This window comes from Littorina saxatilis, linkage group LG8, assembly GCF_037325665.1.
Source record: "Littorina saxatilis isolate snail1 linkage group LG8, US_GU_Lsax_2.0, whole genome shotgun sequence".
Taxonomy (NCBI): Eukaryota; Metazoa; Mollusca; class Gastropoda; order Littorinimorpha; family Littorinidae; genus Littorina; species Littorina saxatilis.
Window position 1 is genome coordinate 45,624,318 of NC_090252.1, and position 17,500 is coordinate 45,641,817.

Genomic DNA, 17,500 nt, shown 5'->3' on the forward strand with positions numbered 1-17,500 from the left:
AAACCTCCTACTGCAAACCTCCTACTGTTGAGGTAATCTCTGAATTCGATTTTTTTTTAGGCGTAAAAATTACACCACTGGACCTTCATACTTAAAACTGTGTGAAATTATCATCCTACATTTCAAGCTAATGTACACCAAATATGAAGTAATTCGCTGAACACGACCGCTTTCAAACACTACGCCATAAAGGCAGTCGTACTCTGTTTTCGGAGTATTGCAGTTAAGTGATATGGGGTCAGGAAGGGGGGTGGAAGGAGGTTTTGTAAGGGGAGCGGAGGTGGGGGGGGGGGGGGGTAGCGATATTGTCGCCAAGTGTCCCATACGGTATTGTCGTTAAATCTCGGTCAGTTGATATAGACCGTATCTTATACTTGTATCATTACCATTAAGTGTGAGGAATGACAAATTCTGTTTATATCCACAAATCCGACCCTACAAAAATGTACTCTATTGTGTTGCATTGTATTGTATTGTATTGTATTGTATTGTATTGTATTGCATTGTATTGTATTGTATTGTATTGTATTGTATTGTATTGTATTGTATTGTAATTGTGTTGTGTTGTGTTGTGTCGTGTCGTGTAGTAGTGTAGTGTAGTGTAGTGTAGTGTAGTGTAGTGTAGTGTAGTGTCCCACTCCCGGCCTTAACTCGAGCAGCAAATGACAAACAAAAGCAGGTCAAAAACCCATTCATAATTGCACTTCCCATACCCCCCTTCTTTCTATCCCCCCCCCCCCCCCCCCCCCCCGTCCAAAACTCAGTCTTCTTCTCCCTAAACCCCTCCACCCCCACCACTTCCCAACCCAAAACACCTCCCCTCTCCTATTCACCTGTCCGCATGCTGTGACACAGTAGCGTTATAGCGACAGTGGGCGGGGGGATCAAAAGAACGGCCGAGGCGCCGTCTAACGGATCGTCGTTCCGCGCCATTGGACGCACCGGGGCAACGGCGCGTTGCATCGGAATGCATGCCGGGAGACTGGATTCCTGAGACCCCGGTAACGGTCGTCCCGGACCCCGGGGGTCACTGGATGACCCCAACGAGAGTCAAGGTGTGGGCGGGTATAAAAAAAAATACAACGATTAAGTTCTGCGTCAGTGAGGAGAATTTGGTTTTAGTGGCGTTTGCATTTTGTTCGAAGAATGCTTGTGCGCTTGCAAGTTACGAGAAGTGAATAATGTTTCATTCGTTAGATGAAAACAACATAATCGGGAAATGAAACTTGACGATATATACAGTCCTTCTCGCGTGAACGTGCAAACTAACACAGATCTGGCTAGGCTTTTAGATGGGATAAGATCATCCTACCACTTTGACACATACCAAAATGCAACACCCCAGATACTTTCTGTGCAGAGTAGTTTTCTTTCAATAGTTTTTGTGTGTGTGTGTGTGTGTGTGTGTGTGTGTGTGTGTGTGTGTGTGTGTATGTGTGTGTGTGTGTGTGTGTGTGGCTTGTCCCGACTCTTGCTCCTGGTCACAGTATGCTCTCACGCCGCCCCGTCCCAGCATTCACACCTGAATTTCGTTCCGCTGCCAGATTTGTCGATTCTTCAGACACTTCAGGGAGAAAGATCAGATCGATGCGGTGGGCTACCCTCTGCGGGTGTCTTACAATAGCTTTAAGACACACGACATCGACTAAACAAACAAAACAGTCTTCTTCCAAAGTAAGGCTTTGACTTGATAATTGTTGCTTTTTGGGTCCAGCGGACCATATAGGCCAAATAAGGACCCCTAAAGCTTGTGACGTCGCAATCGAAACAAAGTCGGAGAAGACGTTATAATGCGAATAATGGCGTGACGTAAACATTCCTGTCGCTTTTCCTTTATGTCTCCCAGACATTGGCAAGGAATTTCGAGAACGATATTTGTCTCGATGTCAGCAGGAGAAAATTACTACGTAAGGTCACCGCTAGGCTGTGCATGTATCGGTATCGTACATCATTAACGTGGATGTTAGTTACAGAATCAAACCAGCAACATAGTCCCTCTCAGCACAAGAAGAGACCAGAGAATGTCGGTATGTGTCAAAGAGGAGGGAGATGCTCTTCATCTCCTGGAGATCTATGTTGATTTTTTTTTGATTTTTTTTTTTCGTTCATGGGCTGAAAATACCACGGCTTTTACGTGTATGACCGTTTTTACCCCGCCATTTAGGCAGCCATACGCCGCTTTCGGAGGAAGCATGCTGGGTATTTTCGTGTTTCTATAACCCACCGAACTCTAACATGGATTACAGGATCTTTTTCGTGCGCACTTGGTCTTGTGCTTGCGTGTACACACGGGGGTGTTCGGACACCGAGGAGAGTCTGCACACAAAGTTGACTCCTGAGAAATAAATCTCTCGCCGAACGTGGGGACGAACTCACGCTGACAGCGGCCAACTGGACACAAATCCAGCGCGCTACCGACTGAGCTACATCCCCGCCCGATCTATGTTGATGAACAAGATGGTTCACATGTCCGTGCCCAACTGCTTCTCTTTTTATTCAATTCACTGACAAAAAAATGCTTAATACCGAACGACTTATAAATACCGACAACAGAGGTACTGTTCGGCGTCATGCATTTATAACTATCTAGTCTGCTACTTTATGTGTTTGGTTTAAGCGTGTTTATTCAAATTCTCATACACACGTTTCAAACAATAACAACATTGAGAACGTTAACAAGCAGATTGCTTATGGACACGTTCTTGAACTTATAATCAATACACATTCAGATAGCAAAACATGGCGAACAAGTAATAGCTTCAACACTTATCTTGATAATCTTTAATTATATTTTATACAAATAGGGTAAAGAGAGAGAGAGAGAGAGAGAGAGAGAGAGAGAGAGAGAGAGAGAGAGAGAGAGAGAGAGAGAGAGAGGGAGAGGGAGAGGGAGAGAGAGAGAGGGAGGGAGAGAATGCCTGGCTACATCAATTGCACAGTTAATATAATATCAGCCGAAGCGATTAGTTAACATAACATAGTCTTGTACAACAGAGAATATTTTCGTGTTCAAAGATATAGTTAAATCAGTATTTCCAAACAAGAGTGTTTTGCAGTCCAGAACGTGTGTTGGCAGACTATTGAATAAAATGGTTCTATGTTCTTTAAATTTTGGACAGTGTAATAAGAAATGTTCAGAATCTTCCGGGCATGCTCCACACGTACATTCTAAATTATCAGAGAGGTGTCGGTTAACTAAGTCTTGTTGCAAATCGCTCATGTTTAATCTCAACCTGCTGTGAAGTACCTGTCCCTGGCGGTTGCCTAAATAATAATACGGTGGAACAACAACATCTCCATCGGTCAAATACCTTTTAAATTCACCAACTGACTGCGTTTGTTGTATATTTTCTGGAAGATTATTCCACAAAGCTGTCGTTGAAGGAAAAAATGAAGATTTATATAACTCACTTCTGCACAATGGAAACTTACGTTCAAGAGGGCGTCGTCTGTGGTAAGGATTTACATCGGAAACCAGGACCGGCAGTTTGGAATATAAATATTCTGGGGTTAAACGATTTACAATTTTATAATACAGCAAAAGTTTATGACGACGTCGCCTTTCTTTCAGGGGCACAAAACCCGATTCGTTATACAGTTTTTGGTGGCTTGTGCCACGTACTGCACCTACAATGATTCGGATTGCATCGAGATGCAATGTCTCCAACTCGTCTGCCAAACACTGTGTACAGTTATCCCAGATAACGTCCGCATAATCAAACAATGGTAACATAAAGGATTTATATATAACTTCAAGTGATTTTCTGTTTAAACGATGCTTGAATAAACCAAAACACGCAATTGACTTTCTACATTTAGCAATTAGACTTTTTATGTGGGAATCCCATTTACAATTACCTTGTAGAATGACGCCAAGGTGCTTGTGATTTTCAACATCAACTAAGTGTGCATCTTCGAAATACAATGGTGGAAGTAAAACATTTTGTTGCCTACAAATGTCCAACAATTCTGTCTTTTGACAATTAAAAGTGACTTTCCATTTAGAAGCCCATGTGCGAATTTTATCCAAATCAGAATTCAAAATCTCTGCTCGTACATCATCGTTATCTAAACTTAAGTACATACTCGTATCGTCTGCAAAGAGTTTCAACACTGATTCAAGACCAACACCAATATCGTTAATATAAATGAGAAATAAAAGAGGTCCTAAGACAGAACCCTGAGGGACACCAGCAGAAGGGGTAGCATAACTTGATTTGGTTCCTTTCAATACTACTGCTTGTCTGCGATCGCTCAAGTAATGTTCAAACCAAACAAGCAAGGGACCTCTTATACCTATCGCCTCAAGCTTGTGGAGCAGACCGCGATGCCAGACTTTATCAAAAGCTTTGGATACATCAAAAAATATTGCCTGTGACATAATGTTTTTATCAAGTGCAACACAAAAATCATCATATATACTCAATAGTTGATAAACAGTCGAATCACCAGCAATAAAACCAGATTGGCAGTGTGTAATCAAATCATAATTTTTCAAATAACCAAACACACGGATTTGTATACATTTTTCAAGCACCTTCCCAATACAACTCAGCAAAGAGATTGGACGGTAGTTGGAACAAGCACTCCTATCGCCTTTCTTAAAAATGGGCGTAATGTGAGCAGTTTTCCAGATAACTGGAAAAACACCCTCAGACAAGGATCTGTTAAAGAGAATTGTAAGCGGTGGAACGATAACAGGTAATCCATCTACAAGCAATTTATTATGTATTCCGTCAGGGCCCACGGCCTTGGATAAATTTAAATTCCTTAACACTTGGACAACTTCAGCTTCTGTTAATTCAAAAGTCGATAAAGATGTATTACACCAATTTGCCTCGGGCAGGGGATCGTCTGGATTTTCAACTTTAGACTGGCTTTCAAAATAATTATTAAACAAAATCGTTTTTTCACAAATGTTATCAATAATTTTTCCATTATCTTCTAGCGGTGGAATTTCGTTACATGCAACACCTTTTTTCTTCAAGAAGGAATTAACAAGTTGCCACCAATTTTTGCTTCCGAAGTTCTGTTTACAATTTATCCTCTCATCAAGTTCTAGAAAATAATCTCTTTTTCTTTTACGAATTTCATCTGTATACTGATTTCTAGTCAGGCGGAATAATGCCCACTGCTCAGGTGTATTTAAGCGCTTAGCAACTTGATGTATACAATTTTTTGCGTTTCGTAATTGTAAAATATGTTCAGTCATCCATGGGGCATCATCTTCACGTACTGTTATTATCTTAACAGGCATACATGTTTTTGCAACACGGAATAAATGTTCAGAAAACAAGGCAGCAGCTTCGTCAATGGACGCATTTAAAACTGTGTTCAAAAGATCAATTTTGTTCAATTCAAACAAAAATGTATCAACATCTAACTTGGCATAATTATATATAGTCCTTTTGAACTGACCTTTTTTTAGTCTCTGTGACGTTAATTTTACACATGGCACAGAATGGTCACTACAAATGGGGGGTAACACTACAACTTCACTGATTAAGTTTATACTCGTGGTCAGGATCAGATCGATGCATGAGGATTTAGTTTCTGTAATACGTGTGGGTTCAGTAACGAGCTGGTGCAGATTGTTTTTTTGTATTAAATTAAGAAAGTGGGGAGATGGATTATTCAAAAAATCTTCGTTAAAGTCTCCAAGAATTAGAAATTTATGTGGTGTTCTCATTACTTGCTTTACAGATTCGTCAACCAAGTGCCAATAATCAATCCGAGAGTCTGGTGGTCGGTAAAATGAACCAACCAGCACAGTTTCTTGCAATAATTTAGTTTCTACCCAGACTGCTTCAAGGCCTGGAATTAACAAATCAGGCCTTGGTTTGCAAATAAAATCGTTTTTCACATAAACAGCTACCCCTCCATATCCATCTGGCCTATCAAGACGCACTGGGGGATGAAATCCTTTGAGGCATAAACTGTCGTTTGATATCGAGTCACACAACCAAGTTTCTGACAAAGTCACAATATCGTGCTCTTTAACTTCACATTGTAAAATATCAATCTTGTTTCGCAAACTACGTACATTTATATGCAAAATAGAGGTATCTTTCACATGCTCTCTACCAGGCGGGCCTGGGTTTGGGTGGACATCTCCTGACAATAAAACCATCAGCAAAATGACAAAAACATGTGTCACAAAACTATGCACGAATATAATGTTCCAAAGCATATGCCCGTAACGCTTACTTCCAATTGGTTGACTAAAATAGGAAGGTTGCGATTTTGAGTCGGGTATGGGGTTTAAGGGTGTGGAGTTGAAACATTCAATATTTTTCTCGTAGTACACACACAAGAAATGTGCATGGAAAAAGATGAAGAGAGCTGTTCGAAAACCATTTTGTCCGTGAAAAACTAAAAACATATATACCAGGACGGTGTCAAGATCAAGAAAAAACAATTTTTGCGAGCACCTGGCCGATATTGCGTAAAAACAACCAACCCTGGATCTGAAATTAACGATGTCTAAAGGCATTCAAAATTTAGGTTACAACTTCTTTGAAGAAGAAGAACCAGGGCTGGGCATCGGTAGCTAGGCATGGGACAAGCATCAGTGAACGGGTCTCTCTCTCTAAAAGGGAGTAACAGTGGTTAAGGAGCGAAAAACAGGGGAAAGCTATAGCGAAAAGCAGGTAAACAAAGAGGTCATAAACGTTTTTATACAAAGTAGGAAAACAAAATGAATGAACATGACACAATTTTGACATGGTCCTGTCAAAATCGCTGACGCGGCTGTCGGAAAAAAGTTGACAAAATGAACGGAGATGAAATGGTCCTGAGTGTATACAACATGAAACAAATGACGAGGAAAGAAAACAACTGTTTTTAGTCATTTGAAGCAACAACAAGAACAACACTTACTAAGAAATAACGTTTCAAGCATCCAGCACACGGAGCAGTTTTACATGTAAGTCGATGTCGCGTAGCGTTTGGTCGTGACCCATCAATACACTTATACATCCACACAAGTACACCTACCGAAAACACACACACACACACACACACATACACACACACACACACACACACACACATACACACACACACACACACACACATACACACACACACACACACACACACACACACGTCTTCAAGGTAAGGCAGCAGAGTCGTGGAACAAAGATCAGAAAAATATTCAAGCATGCAAGTGTCAAAATAATGCTCGCACACAGCAAAACACTCGACGCATTACGCTGGTTTCATTTATAACACATATTCTGTCCCGTTTTATTATGGGTTCTGATTTGTTCTGGTGTGCTTCCGGATCCTCGCGATCAAAATAATGTATTTTTCAGGACGTGTCGTGTGTGTGTGAGTGTGTGTCTGTGTGTGTGTGTGTGTGTGTGTGTGAGTGTGCGTGCGTGCGTGCGTGTGTGTGTGTGTGTGTGCGTGCGTGTGTGTGTGTGTGTGTGTGTGTACGTGTGTGTGTGCGTGTGTGCGTGCGTGCGTGTGTGTTGTTGTTGTTGGTGTGTGTGTGTGTGTGTGTGTGTGTGTGTGTGTGTACTTGGGTTACAATCTCTTGGCAACGTGTTTAAATGCCTTGTGCAGAAATGATGTAAAATTAATTGAAACAGAACAGGAAGGGGTGGTGATGTTGGGTGGGGTGGGGGTGGGGGCCGGAGATGGGGGGGGGGGGGGGGGGTAGGAGGGGGAGGTTGCTTGGTTACGCGTATCCATACCTTACATTTGTAAAACGAGGTAACAGAAGTGTTTGATGTCAAAAATGTGACGCAAGACTCGGATAGTGTGGTAGAACGTCTGATGATACTGACTGTGTGTCTTATGAAATCTTTACTGCCTAAAAAACCCTCACTATAACGTAACTAAGTTACTCAGTCAGTGAGTACCTAACCAACTTACAAACAAACCCACTAACTCACTCACACACTCACTATCTACCTGTCTAAGAAGCTATACTTTAAAATGTAAGCAAGTCAGTAACTAAATCAGTCACTACTAACAAACGAACGAACTGATGCATGATCGTCAAACACAATTGATGACGGTAATTTTTCGAACAGTAGATGTTTTAACAACATATTTTTAATTTGTTTTCGAGCGAAACATTAAAAATAAACAATATCAGCTGATCACGTGTATGATTTATTTTGCTCTGTCTGTCTATCAGTCTGTCTGTTTGTCTGTCTGTCTGTCTGTCTGTCTGTCTGTCTGTCTCTCTCTCTCTCTCTCTCTCTCTGTCTCTCTCTCTCTCTCTCTCTCTCTCTCTCTCTCTCTCTCTCTCTCTCTCTCTCTCTCTCTTTCTCTCTCTCTCGCTTTAACGCTCACATTCAATCGATCATTGATTATGCGTCAACACTATGGGATTGTGCGAGTGCAAAAACTCTGAAACCTTTATTTAGTATACATAAAAGAGCAATCAAAGTTATTTTATTACAAGTCTCGGTTTCCAACGAAGACTATAAACTTTTAAACATTCTTCCTCCTAAATCAAGACTCATGTACAATAAAGGCGTTTTGATGCATAAACTCATAATTGGAAGAGCGCCTGCACCTCTTTCTTCTCAATTCACTTCCCACAATTTAAGAGACCCGACAAAAATGTATGCTCCTCGGCCTCGTATAGATCTTTTTAAGTCCAGCCTACTCTTTTCGGGGACTAATCTTTGGAATTCACTTCCAAGCGGTCTCAAACATTCTGTCAATGCCAAGACTTTTAAAGACAGATATTTCTCATTCCTTATACATGGCACATTTCGTTCTCACTTAGCCTGAACAGGTTTATATTGTTGATGCCTTATTTGTACCTTTTACACGTTTCAGTAGATAAATGTACCTAATTAATTTCATAACATGACTTATGTAACGATGCTACATTGCTATTACTTGCAACGTAGTTGCTTCATTGACTCCTCAGTTTCACGGATTTTTTCTTCCCTCGAAGTTTCACACGTTTTTTGTTGCTTGAAACAGTTTTCATTATACCTTTGACAATAATATGTCATGTTCGTTTGTATGTATATTTTTGTTTGTTTGTTTAGTCTGTTAATCGTTTGCTTGTTTGTCGTTTGTTTTTATTACTTCTTTAATTGATATTCCAACATTTTTAAAACGTATTATCATTAGATTAAACCCTCCCATGGGCGAGGGCTGGATGTAAAAAAGCACCTGTTTGCTTATGCCATTACCCTCGTTAATAAACAATTTGTCATTGTCATTGTCATTGTCTCTCTCTCTCTCTCTCTCTCTCTCTCTCTCTCTCTCTCTCTCTCTCTCTCTCTCTCTCTCTCTCTTTCCCACGTGTGTGTGTGTGTGTGGTTGTGTGTGTGTGTGTGTGTGTGTGTGTGTGTGTGTGTTTGTGAGGGGGTGGTGTGTGCGTACGTGTGTGTTAGCGCGTGCGTTTGCGTGCGTGCTTGCGCCCGCGCATCTGTGTGTTCGTGCGCGCCTGTCTGTGCCTGTGTGCGTGCGTGCCTGTGCGCGTGCGAACGCGTGTGTGTTTGTTCTGTTATTTTTCAATTTGTCTCCATTGTTCTTCCCATTTAAAAATAAAAATGTTGAGGGATGACACGGTATACGTTCTCGCACACGTTGAAACTTAACAACATCTGGGCGCGTTGCTAGGAGACCTACAGGGCGGATGTGGAGAGACAGGAAGGACGCGACAGGGGGGGGGGGGGGGTAAGAGGGGGGGGGGGGTAAGAGGGGGGGGGGGGGTAAGTAAGAAGACGGTGCTGGTGGTGTTTCCTTAGAAACGCGTCATGACCCCGAACCATAGCAACGTGTACGCAAGCATTTCCTACAGTCAGCTACAACACACTAGATCGTGATGTACTGTCTAAGGCTGTATATTAATTATATTAAAAGAATAATTCTAACTGATGATAACATCCTTATCGACAGCTATAGCAACAACAACAACAACGAACACCACTCCGACGCGAGTTGCAACACAACTCAAAGAAACTAGTGTGAAACACAGGACAACTCTGTTGTTCTTGTTGTTGTTGTTGTTGTTGTTGTTGTTGTTGTTGTTGTTGTTTTACAGAACTGAACGTGATATTACAATAATTATTTAGCACAACAACAACTAAAATAATAACGACGACAACAACAACAACAACAGCACAGTCGTAATGTTTGTATTTCTACAAGAGATTTAAATCCGTTGAATGCTATATATAGTTAACAACTTGAAATAGTATAAGTGGGACCACACGGAATCACAAAAATGTATGACTTTTCCAAAACACAGCGCAACAATATTCTTTCGTTTTGCAGCAAAACAGCGGCTTGACTTTTTTTCCCACCTCACCTGTATCAAATAGCACGCGTGTGAATGTTTCTGTAAGTTTGTCGTCATACGGATGCGTTACTCTTTTTCTATAATGTTATTTTCTTTCTCTATAAAACTTGACGACAATTATCGTCACTTTAATTGTACACACATGGTAATTGTCTCTCAGGTTTCACGCAGTATTGATGGACAACGATTTTCTTTTCGTTTATTTTCTGTCTTAATAAAACCGCATGTCACATCGGCACATGTGTTTCAACCTTTCTCGTAATACAGTAGTATGACAATTTTCCCTAAGTAGATTTTCGGTCGTAAAATAAAAACCAAAAGAATGATAATTTTCTTTAACGTCATCGTCAAAGAGATGCATGTCAGTTTAATCAAAATGGTATTCAGTTCAGTCTTAGTAAAATAAAAGAGAGGCAATTTTGTTTATCTTTGTCTTAAAAACATTTTCTGGCACTTAGTAGTTATTCTTCTGCATGATAGTGTTTGTGCCAACATGTTCCAAAAATTAAAAAAATTAAAAATCAGTTTTCCTTAAAAGCACATTCCTTTTTTGTGAATACAGTTTGGCTCAGAGTCTCAGATCCGACCAAGCTTTTACATTTTGTTTGTTTGTTTGCTTAACGCCCAGCCGACCACGAAGGGCCATATCAGGGCGGTGCTGCTTTGACATATAACGTGCGCCACACACAAGACAGAAGTCGCAGCACAGGCTTCACGTCTCATCCAGTCACATTATTCTGACACCGGACCAACCCGTCCTAGCACGAACCCCATAATGCCAGACGCCAGGCGGAGCAGCCACTAGATTGCCAATTTTAAAGTCTTAGGTATGACCCGGCCGGGGTTCGAACCCACGACCTCCCGATCACGGGGCGGACGCCTTACCACTAGGCCAACCGTGCCGGTTTTTTGGTATGTGACCAAGTGGAGGCATGGTCTTATCCCATGTAACAGCCTAGACAGATCCGGGATGGTTAGCCGAACTGTATTCACGAGGACTAGTGAGCTATAAATTGGTCCAAATAAAGCAATTATAATAAGATATAAAAAAAAATATATATAAAAAAGCAAGTCTCGTCGTCGTTATTCTCGTCGACGACGTCTGCGTTGTTGTCGTCGTCAGTGTTGTTGTTTTGACGTGTTTGGCTTTTTGTTTGTGTAGGGTGTGAGTTTTTGTTTTAGGCCAACAAAACAAAATTGTATGTTTCAAGTAACATGGCTACAAAAAATATGGTAGGTAGGTAGGGATTTTGTTTTTGTTTTGTTTGTTGTTGTTGTTGTTGTTGGTCAGGGTAGAAAATAATTAAACAGTGACGCAAAGAGACTGGACTTACTATAAAAAGAGAAAGACAACACATTACAAAACAAATGAGACAAGAGGGATGCGGGGTTATCCCCCTTGTGTCGTCTGCTGTCTGTTACTTACGTTTTGACGCTTTTTTTTCCTTTTGTTTTTACAAATGCAATAAAAAAAAAGTCTAGGGTCGGCGGGAAAAAACTAGGTAGGGTCGGGTGACCAGAAACATACAACTTTTTTTTGTTGGCCTTAGAAAAGATGTTGGATCTGGAAAGCGGAGAGTCTAAACTCACTGTTAGGCCCACACAAAAAAAATAGGTCTGTTTACGGTAACCCGACTGACCCTATTTTTTTCGCGCGACCCTAGACTTTTTTTTGGCATTTGGGGGGAAAAAAAAACAACGTAAAAATATGGTTTTTGGGAAGAAAAAAAATTATAAAAAAAAATCCCGACCTACCGACCTTATTTTTTTGGCCTATGTTACCGTAAACAGACCTATTTTTTGGGGGCCTTATAAACGATTTTCTGCAACAACAAAAAGACAAACACAACTGCTAGCTAACATGCTGATTTTCACACTCTGTCGAAAAATGAGAACAGACGATTCTTCTGCACGTTTCCCGAGTAAGTGACAAAGAATTTCGAGAACGAAGTTTGTCTCGGTGACTTCAACATATCAGCCGTAGTGACATCACTGCATAAAATTCAGTATAAAAACTGATAGCTGCCGTAGGCAAACAGTCTTCTTCTCTTTATTCTTGTTGTTGTATTATAGCGATATGAAACTGCAACAACAACAAATATTGAAAAAAATGTCGTACCCCAACTAAAAAGTATATACTGCATCTTTGCTTAAAGGCATACTAACGCACTCCCGTGTTTACAAAGTGTAGTTTGCCCACAATCGATGTCAAACGCACCATAAGACCATATAATGACGATATGTCACCATGCGCGGACCATAATACATGCATTACAGCTTGTTCTAGCCTCTGAAAAAGTGAGGATGTCAACAAAGCCGCGGTGTTAGCTCCCTTGCATCAACGTTACATGTGTTGCCAAATCTATAAATAGGACCATCTAGATCAAAATAAAAATTCAAATATCTCAACATTTAAGGGCTCCTAGACCACAATATTTTGCAGGGAACTTAATTTAGTCTGTCTCTAGCTCTGGGTAAAGCAATTAGCGTGTATATTCATCAGCTTTCTATGCTTTTAAAGCAATTTCTGCTTTCGTTCACAAGCTAAAGAAAAACGCCAGAGCGCAATTTTAATTACAGGTATAAGTTTAAGAAAATGTGCAAGCATACGTAAATACTTTCCCGCATGAAATACTCAAAGCAATTTCTACTTTCCTTCACAAACAAAAGAAAAACACCAAAACGAAACATTTGAAATGGCACGATGCAAGAAAGATCTTCTTTTTCTTCTTCTTCTGCGTTCGTGGGCTGAAACTCCCACGTACGCTCGTGTTTTTGCACGAGTGGAATTTTACGTGTATGCCCGTTTTTACCCCGCCATTTAGGCAGCCATACGCCGCTTTCGGAGGAAGCATGCTGGGTATTTTTGTGTTTCTATAACCCACCGAACTCTGACATGGATTACAGGATCTTTTCCGTGCGCACTTGGTCTTGTGCTTGCGTGTACACACGAAGGGGGATAAGCCACTAGCAGGTCTGCACATAAGTTGACCTGGGAGATCGGAAAAATCTCCACACTTAACCCACCAGGCGGCCGCGGCCGGGATTCGAACCCTCGACCTTCCGATTAGGAGGCCGACGTCTTACCACCCCGCCACAGCGCCCGTCAAGCAAGATCAACTTTACTTGTTTCGTGTTTTGTCATTGTATGCCATTAACCTTGAACAACAAGTATACAGGTTGTTCTTTAGAACTGTGTACCATTTTGTGACATGCATTTTGATTTGAGTCTTTTAAATGATTATAATGTATATTAAATGGCAACTAGAATGTATTCTCTTTACTTTTTTCAGTAACACCCTCGTTAGATAATGACACAGACACGCAACAAAATATATACATTGTATTTTTATTTTTTTTAATTCTTAGTATTCAAATCTATGGCACAACCTTTGGTTTCCATGTTAGGAAGGTGAAGTACTTTGCAACCCTTGTAATTTACTGAACGAAGACAAACAAAATATGCAAGTATTTCTAATTATTTTACTGCAGGCCAATGATATGTATATGGAACCAGTATTTATTAATGAAATAAATGTGTATGTTTAAAAAGTCTCAACAAGTATAAGAATTATTCTCCAGGCCTGTGTACTAGTGGAAACCATGTAAGACCACAAAAAAAAATAGGTGTGGTTACGGTAACATAGCCCCAAAAAATAGGGTAGGAAGGTAGGCAATCACTTTTTTTTTTTAAACTTTTTTTTGTAATGTGTACAAATTAAACCTACTTGACAGGAAAATAAGTGTGCGACTCGGGCGATTTCGCTTTCATTGCGTTTTCTGCACTCGTTTTCTTGTTTTTGTGTGTGTTTTTTTGACAAATGTAATAAAAAGTTATAGGGTCGGCCCCTAAAAATAGGGTAGGTCGGGTTACCGTAACCACACCTATTTTTTTTTTTAGGCCTAACGAAAGTGATATTTCTTTATTTAACTGGGACACATTGATTTAATCAATAAAATGCTGATACAATAATATATCACTGGCCTGCAGAGAAAGAATTTGAAATACTTGCACATTGTGCTTGTCTACGTTCAGTAAATTACAAAGTTTTCATGAAAACATGAAAACCAAAGTGTGTAACATGGATTTCAATACTAACAATTACAAAACAAAGGCAACATATATATATATACATGTCTGTACCATTATCTAACTGGAGTATCACTGAAAAAATAAAGAAAATACATTGTGGTTGCCATTTATTATACGCTATAGTCAAATGGTCCATTCCTTGTCGTGGCTTGCGTGCCTCAGTAACCCAGAGAACGATGCCAGCGGGAGCTTAAGCACCTGGTAGGGTCACCCATGCTGGACAGGTCAAAGGATAGAGGTCAGACAAATTTGGACCACCTCGTTCAGAGGTTTGTGTAGGGCCAACACCCCTGCCTAGAAAAAAACCCGTTACAGAAGCATTGACGACGAATAGAAATGTCGTCAATGGCCTATGCTCCGCTGGGGGCAAAGGGCCTTTCTTTCTTTCTTTATTTATTTGGTGTTTAACGTCGTTTTCAACCATTCAAGGTTATATCGCGACGGAGGGAAGGGGGGAGATGGGATAGAGCCACTTGTCAATTGTTTCTTGTTCACAAAAGCACCAATCAAAAATTTGCTCCAGGGGCCCGCAACGTAGCACAATATATCACCCCACTGGGAGAATGCAAGTTTCCAGCACAAAGGACCCAACATTTCCCACACACTGCTTGACCAAAATCCTTACAAACTTTGACTATATTCTATACAAGAAACACTTAACAAGGGTAAAAGGAGAAACAGAATCCGTTAGTCGCCTCTTACGACATGCTGGGGAGCATCGGGTAAATTCTTTCTCGTCCCAACCAATATGGGACTCCCCCTAACCCGCGGGGGGGGGGGGGGGGGGGGCGTTAAAGGGCCTAAGTAAAGTAAGTAAAAGACTGAATCAAAAAATAAGAATAGTAGGTAATTGGAACGTTTATTATTCTTACCAGTAAATGTAACGTTTTGTTTTGTCAATAATAAACGTTCCATTTGCTACCAGTATTGGTTTTTTTTAAATTCTGAATGTTGGAACGTTGGCAGTCTATCAGTTTTTGGACGTTTCATTTACATTGGGGTATGCACGTTAAAGATCCCACGATTGACAAAAGGGTCTTTCATGGCAAAATTGTATAGGCGTAGATAAAAATGTCCACCAAAATACCCCTGTGACCTGGAATAATAGGCCGTGAAAGGTGGATGCAGCGCCTAAAGGCAGTCGATCTACTGGCCGATGTGAATGCGTGATATATTGTGTAAAAAATTCCATCTCACACGGCATTAACAGGTAACCTGCGCCGTGAGTCGCCTTGTGTGGTGAGATACGTGCGCGATATAAATCCTCGTAAATAAATAAATAAAATGCATGTCGCAAAATGGTACACAGCTTTGGAGAGTAACCTTACAACAAGTATATAACTGAAACAAGTACCTGTTGTATCCACAGACCCTGGAAAAGTATCCATCCTGTATGACTGCGAAGAATCGACGCTTCTAGAATGTCCCTCCGCTCTGTGCAATCAGTGTTTACACCGCGCGCCCGTAGAAGTGACGTACATTGCCACGCCAATCAGCGATACTGTCAATCCTCTCTGTCCACGAATGGATCAGTTCTCATTCAGTTCATTCAGGGTTTTTTTTAGAAAAGACGTGTGATGTTGAAAGTTGAGTGTCTACCATTCACTGGCTATTTTCAGCAACAACGAAAAAGGGAACGGAACTGTTAAATAATATGCTGCTTTTTTCACACAGTTCTCATTCAGAGTAAATCTGTCCTTGAGTCTTGCTACTGTCTTTGATGTTTGAAGTTCTTCACGAGACACATCCTTATCTAGTAACTAATCAACCCACTGTCATTAGCTATTTTCAGCAACAACGAAAAAGGGAAACGGAACTGTTAAATAATATACGGTTTTTCACACAGTTCTCATTCAAAGTAAATCTTGTCTTGTGTTTTCGTATTGTCTTTGATGTTTGAAGTTATTCACGAGACACATCCTTATCCAGTAACGAATCACCGGTAAATTTGATATTGTGTGTGTCTCAGGGGGTTAGATTCTGCTTTTCTTGGTCGTAATTGCCTGAAAGTGTGTTTTATGTTCAATGACTTATCACGGCTGCATACCTTCATCTCTTTTTGATCAACAATTCCGAAACAAATTTATTTGTTTGCATTTAATCATCAGTCACCCCAAACTATCATATGTTTGTGTTTATTATCTTAGATGCTTGAACACCGCTGTTGTTGATTGTATTTGTAATTCCTTGACATATTAATTTATTGCACGTTAAGTTATATCTGACGGTTGAACCTCTTTACAAAGCACATTTATATCTTGTTGTAATCACCAACAAAAGAAGTATGATTCTATTATTGTTCTTGGTTGTCAAATTCTGCTGCTATTGATTGCAATCACTTTGAACATTTGGTCCATTTTATGTTCGGTTACATAATGACGATTGAAAAAAATCGCAGTCCACTTATTAACCAAACAATTTGAAATGTCTCTGTTTATTGATGTAGATTATTCAATTCTATCGTTGCTGATGGTAACTAGAAAATGTGTTATGAACCAAAGAGGAATTTCGCCATTGAACTATTATAAGAAAACGAATCTTTTCTTATATTTCATGGATAAATTCGCCGGTTGGTGATCGATTGTAATTAACTGAATTCATTTTGTGTCACGTCGCTCACAACAAGCGTGTGTCGTCAAGTTCGGCACAAAAACAAAAAATTACCTCAACTGGCCTCACCAAAATAAGTTCAACTGACGTACACAAAACTTGGCTTTTATGTTTCAAAGATAAAAATAGATATACGAAACGGATCATCCTGTTTTTGTTTTCTGTCTCTGGTTTGACAAAACAAATCCTAGCAAACTTGAACAGCAATAACAAGGATAAACATACGCTCAAAATATATGTTCGAACAAACGGAAGGATAAGGTGTTGTCGAGTTTCTAAATATGGAGATACACAGCCCACGTTAGTAAGCAATTTTTCGCCTGCTTTTCTGCTGTATACACCAAGCAAAATCAAGAACACCAAAGTAAGGCTTACAGTTATCTTCCTATAAAATTCCAGAAAATAAACTTATGTCATATTGCGAACAAAGCTGCATTTTTATCTTACAAAAACAAAATTTAGAATGCAAAGAAAACGAGAATCCTATTCGAACACAAACATGTAAAAAAACAACG

The 17,500-nt window shown here is 40.1% G+C and overlaps 1 protein-coding gene across 1 annotated transcript in view; it reads right to left on the reverse strand.

Moving 5' to 3' along the window:
• The window catches only part of LOC138973667 (transcription factor RFX4-like), a gene marked incomplete in the record, with an annotated part of 81,103 nt that overhangs the window by 57,798 nt on the left and 5,805 nt on the right, over window positions 1-17,500 (reverse strand).